Source organism: Mercenaria mercenaria, chromosome 15 (genome assembly GCF_021730395.1).
Source record: "Mercenaria mercenaria strain notata chromosome 15, MADL_Memer_1, whole genome shotgun sequence".
Taxonomy (NCBI): domain Eukaryota; kingdom Metazoa; phylum Mollusca; class Bivalvia; order Venerida; family Veneridae; genus Mercenaria; species Mercenaria mercenaria.
The window spans coordinates 30,675,556-30,681,863 of NC_069375.1; positions in this window are offsets into that span (position 1 = coordinate 30,675,556).

A 6,308-nucleotide genomic window follows, 5' to 3' on the forward strand; every position below is an offset into this window, starting at 1 on the left:
CATCTTATTGTGATGAAAATTTGTTGTAGGGTTTTGAAAAAAAGTTGATGCATGACTCACTACAATCCCTGATGGACCTACACAGTACAAAACATGAGAATCTCATCCCTTAGAGGATTTGTAAGTATTAAATGGTATCATCAATTATTAAAAGTAAACTGGCTTAAATTTCTATTTTTACTTAGGTGTATATCTCACAATAAATGAGAATGATCTAAGAATAGCTGCACATGTGGTAATACTAGCTTAGGCCAATCAAAGACAGTCACTCATAGATCATTTTCGCAGTTCTTGCACCTAACACTATATTTGTTTTGTATTTATCCTACTTTCCAACCAAACACATGCCAAGAGCTGTTTAATGACAGCTCGCTCAATTATCTGAAGTCCTTCCACCTATACTAGCTTACATACAAAAGCTTCAGCAAAATTTTCTACGCTGAAAAATGGGCATAATTTTGCCAAAATGTAAGCCAGACTTGTCACATATTTCAGTTGTGGTCATCTCCTGATGCCAAACACATGGAAGATCTGAAAACATTTGGTGAAATGGTTCCTGAGAAACATGCTTACATGCAAAACTTCCACAAAATTTCTGTGTTTTAAAGGGGCATAATTTTAACAAAATGAAAGCTAGAGTAGAATATTTCAAGACTTGACACACATGACAAACATCCAATGTTTTATACCTTTCATTAACAGTAGACTCCCACTAAATAACAAGAGCTGTCACTAATGGTGACAAATGCCCCCGCAGCACCTTGACCTTTGACCTGGTGACCCCAAAGTCAGTAGGGGTCGTGTACTCAATAAGTACTATCAGCATGTGAAGTTTGAAGGTCCTGGGTGCATTGGTTCGTGAGTAAAGTGCCTTCATGCAAAAAGTTAACGTTGTGACGAACGAACGAACGGATGGGCAGTTAAAAACTAATATGCCTCCCTTCTGGGGCATAAAAACAAGAATTATATAACTTCCTCTGTGAGGTCACCTCATGATGTCAAAGACATGTGAAAAATTTGAAAGCATTTGGCCAAGTAGGTTCTGAGAAACCTGCTGACATTCAAAACCTGAATAAAAACATTGAAGAGAAAAAGGGACATTATTTTGAGAAACCAGCTTACATTAAAAATTTCTAAGAGAAAAAGGGGCATTACTTTGGCAAAATAAAAACTTGAGTTATGTAACTTGTCCTGAGAGATCACCTCATGATGCTGAATAAGCTTGTGAAGTTTGAATGCAGCTGACCTAGTAGTTCTACAGAAACCTGCTTACATGCAAAACTTTTGTGACAGAGACCCAGACAACAGAGTGACAACAAAAGCTTTACTATTTGAAAAATTTCATAAAGTCGAGCTAAAAAACAGGTAAAGCACCAAGTCAGACAGGGGCTATGTAGTGATATCTTTGTATTAAGAAACCGGCTAATCACTATGCTTCCTCCCTTCCAGTTCATTATGCTGACAATTTCTCTTCATAGCCTCTATCCTTCCTATATATAAATAATTTTGGGAAAAGACAATTGACTAAAGCTGGTGATCTTTTTTCATGCTAATTATTTAACTGGCAAATAGGACCAATTATGAACTGGTTTTAGTAGAAAGAATCACATTCTGTATATACATTGTACATATCTTTATTTCCACAATACGTTGATTGAATCAAGAAAATATTTAACAAGCATATATATTAAAATCTACACAAGCGTGAAATAAAAATGCTATTCCGAGACTTACTGACATGTCATTGCTACGTAATGAAAATGGTCCCACAATAACATGCAAAAAAGAGGTCGGAGAAACAAGTTCAATCGATCAACCTTAGATTTACCAAAATACAATAAAAAACTTTCTACAGTTTCCTTGTTTTACTTGATCATTATAAAAAATCATGAATCTATTACAATTTTTAACATGGCTCCATTTTTTTGTCAGTTAAACCAAGAAAGAAGTCCAGTGTTATTCTGCGATAAACAAAAGTTGACCTCCTGACCAGTGAGAGAACATTATGATGTAAATTATGTCAAACAGAGAAGTTCAGGTTAATTTCTACTATCAAGTTTTAAAGAGCTTCTCAGAATGAGAACAAACAATGCCTTCTTGTCGTTCATCGTCTGATTTACCACAGTTAAGTTTTATGCGGGCATTATTGTGTGTGGTTAAATATTCTTGCCAGTGCAAGAAAAACTCGTCTTACACCACGGGTGTATGATGGCTCATGTACTGCAATTTATGAATAAATGCGTAAATTCATATGCTACTATTATAATAATAAAATGAGCCGTGCCATGAGAAAATCAACATAGTGGCTTTGCGACCAGCATGGATCCAGACCAGCCTGCGCATCTGCGCAGGATCCATGCTGGTTGCTTTTAAAGCCTACTGCAGTTAGAGAAACCGTTAGCGAACAGAATGGATCCTGACCAGACTGCGCGGATGCGCAGGCTGGTCTGGATCCATGCTGGTCGCAAACCCACTATGTTGGGTTTTCTCATGGCATGGCTCAAATAGTGCTCAAAAGAAAAACGTTTGTTATACTTCATTTCTTATACTAATTAAAGAATACGGCATGCAAGAAAAAGATTCCATCACTAATTGAAGGTGCAGATAGAAATATCTGGCTCTTGGTAACTGTTTTGCAATAACTCGGCAGAGACTCGTTACCACCTAAACAGTTACCCTCAAGAAAGATATTTCCATCCACACCTTCAACCAGTGAAAGATTCTTACAGTATGCAGACTTTCCATTTTATGTAAGTCTGGATGTAAAGATAGCAGTTATATCAAGCTCCAGTGTTGGTGTATGAAATAACATTCAAATAAATACAATAATAAATAAAACAAACATGATATTTACATCCACAATAACTTTAAAAGTAACAATATAAATGTCTACTACCAAACCCATCAAAATATTCTAAATATTGAACTACTGTAAAATCATTTAATTTCATGGGGATGTGAATTTCTCCCCTTCAACTTCTGAAGATGAAATAAATGGTAATTCTATTTGTTTGCTGGGAATTAATTTCATGTAATTATGGTATAAAGAAATCCACAACAAGAGTGCCAGACTGTCACAAAATACACCCGTCATCAAACTTGGCCTAATTCAAGGGCCATAATCCCAGAGTGCCTTGGGCAATTTGGGTGGTTATCGAACCTGGTCGAGATATTATGCCCACAAACACTGTCAGCAAGTTTGGTGAAGATCGGATGAAAACTGTTCAACTTAAGAGAGCAGACAACGCTAAATTTGCAGTTTTTTGAGTAATTCAAGGGCCATAACCCAAGATTGCCTGGGGCTATTTGGGTGGTTATCAAACTTGGCCGAGATATTATGCCCACAAATATTGTCAGCAAGTTTGGTGAAGATCGGATGAAAACTGTTCGACTTAGAGAGCGGATATGCTTTGGATGCCGACCACCCACCCGCCACGGGTGTTCACATAATACGCCCCGCTCTTTCAGAGACGGGCGTATAAAAAGTAGTCCCCCATGAAATTAATGATTTTACAATATTCAACATAAATAGTATTCAAATACATAGTGTCTTTTTTCTGGTTAACAAACATGTAGCTCTAGATAATTACAGAATTTACAAGAATTTCTGTAACATCTTAAACCCTGCAATTTTAACGAAAGCATAAAGCAATCAATGACTATACAGTAAAACAAGGATCCCTGAAGCACACAATGCACTGGGCAAAATATTTATTATAAGTTATCCATGTTTTCTAATGACTCAAACATTGACCAATTTAGGAGATTACTAAAGTTTGATTACCAATTTTCATTATCAGAAACGGTGATGTATAATTATAACACATTGCAAAATTTTCAAAGGATGTGTTAGATAGGTCTCGTCAATGACAGACGTTTCTATATGCTATTTGTTAATAATACACATGTAAAAACAACCAAGATGTTTCACCGAATAAAAGGATGTAATAAATATATTTGTAACTGCACAATTACATTAATCTCACGCAAATGATTACTGATCAATTATTTATCAAAGAACATTTTCTTAAACTTTCATCAATAAACAGCCTCATTACCATCTCAAAAATATACCAAGATACAAACAGAGCATATTTCACATGATATAACTGCTGAAAGGGCTAACATTTTTGAAACCTGTACTCAACTTTCAGGTAGCAACAAAGAATAGATTAATACATTAGGACCAAGTCTCATGCTCGAGCGATCAAGGATGCTCAACCCAGCCACAGTAATTTCATACAGAAAATAAATGGCAAACAGCAATGACCACATGAATTGTTCAAGTAAGCCAACGTGCTCGAGTAATAGATGCCAGAGCAAGCAGTGTTTCACTTTATTCAAGGAAAGCTCCTTGAGCATAGAAAAGCAGCTATAATAAAACAAAAATGTGCATTTTAAGGCTTATCAGACAAACTGTTCAATAAGATAACAGAAACAAAAGCACCAAATACAATTAACTGAGATTCAAATGATTGTATAAAACATATAAAATAGTTTTTCTTCATTGTCTCATTTAAAACCAAAAAAAAAGAAGTTAAGTTGTTAAAATTAATGAACTGGACTAAAATACAAAGTCCTTTCTGCTTCACAATTTTGGTAATACTGTGAAATCATTAATATTCGTAGGGGACTAATTTTCGTGGATTTCGTGGTAGAGTCAATCCATGAAATTTAATCCCAATGAACAAGTAAAATTCCCATTCATGTTATGTTCAAAAGTTAAAATCTATGAATTCATATCCCCATGAAATTGCTGTTTTGACCAAAACCACGAAACTTCATGCCAACGAAATTAAATGATTTGACAGTAATCTCTCTTAACAATTTTTGTTAACAGTTTGTATTGCATAAACTTTGCTGGATACAAGCACATATTTAAGCTGAAAGACAGACCGACTACAATGACTGAAGTCACCAACCACAGAAGAAAAAGGAAAGAGGCACTATATACAAACTAGCTTTCCATAACAACTTTATATACATGAAACTGTATGTATATTATGTACATAAGTTAAACCCTGTCTGTTATAAATAGAGGATGTTTGTTTGTTTCAGTGTAAGATTTAACCCTTAACCTGCTGGCGGCAAGTGATTCTGCCTTTGCGACCAGTGCAGACCAAGATCAGCCTGCACATCCGTGCAGTCTGATCATGGTCTGCACTGTTCGCTATTCAGTCAGTAAATTTTTTGTAAACATCCCTTCAAATGATAAATGGTACTGCCCAAATTGGAAGATGGACCAGTCCATTATAGAAATTTAGCATGGTAAGGGTTAAATATCTTTCATTGTGTGAACATCAGATGCAATATGCTTACTGTTGGCACAGTCAAGAGTGAAAATCTAGGATCTGGCCCCAATTTCAAGAAAATAACTTAAAGGTGGTCAATCACATTTAAACAACATTTAATGACATTTTTTACTTTTTGTATATGCTGGTAGAGAATTATTTAAGGAACAAAAAGACCGATAACATAGAGTTAGATTCCTATTTGAAATGTATATTTTATTATTTTTATAAAATTTTGTAATTACTCCCCTTTAATGTGAAAGTATAAAAAAAGCTGGGTATTTCTTTTTATTTCGATACAATGTCTAGTTTTACATTTGCATTTGATAGACATATCAACTATTGAACAATCTGAACCAAAATGCAAGTTTAAAAGCTGTGTGTAGCTTCTGAATTCATTTATTTCCAATCTATCTTTGTTGCGCAACCAAGATAGGCAAAGGGAGGTAATAATAATTTTTCAAACTTGCGTTTCTAATGAATTCCATCTAAATACAGAATTTTTAATGCAAATATTTTACAAATATATTATAATATGTCTAATATTGATACATTTCCTTAGGCAAAGTATGTTTATCAAATTTATACTTATGATAAAATAACTCTATCTTGGTTGGGCAACCAGGATAGGAAAATGAAATTTTAAAAATACCTCCAGTGAAAATCTAATTTGTATTAAGTGTTAAGTGAACATAAATGAGCGTAAATGATCAGATGCTAAAGTTTCGAACAAATCCGTTACATGGCCAAAATCTGATTATCCACCTTTAAGTAATTACATAGTTAAGTTTGTTAAAATCTTGCTATTTTTAAGTTATTGATATTCAATGTTGAGTTTTTCTATAACAATGTAAATTTTATAGCTAAATTATACTATGGTAAGTAGAATTTGTCCGCAGTACTTATTTCAGTCACGCAAATATAATATTTCTATTTAAGCACAATATAAAAAACTTAAGTATTTTCTTACTAAGTATATTTCTTATTTCTATACTTCATTTTTGTAAAAGTCATAAT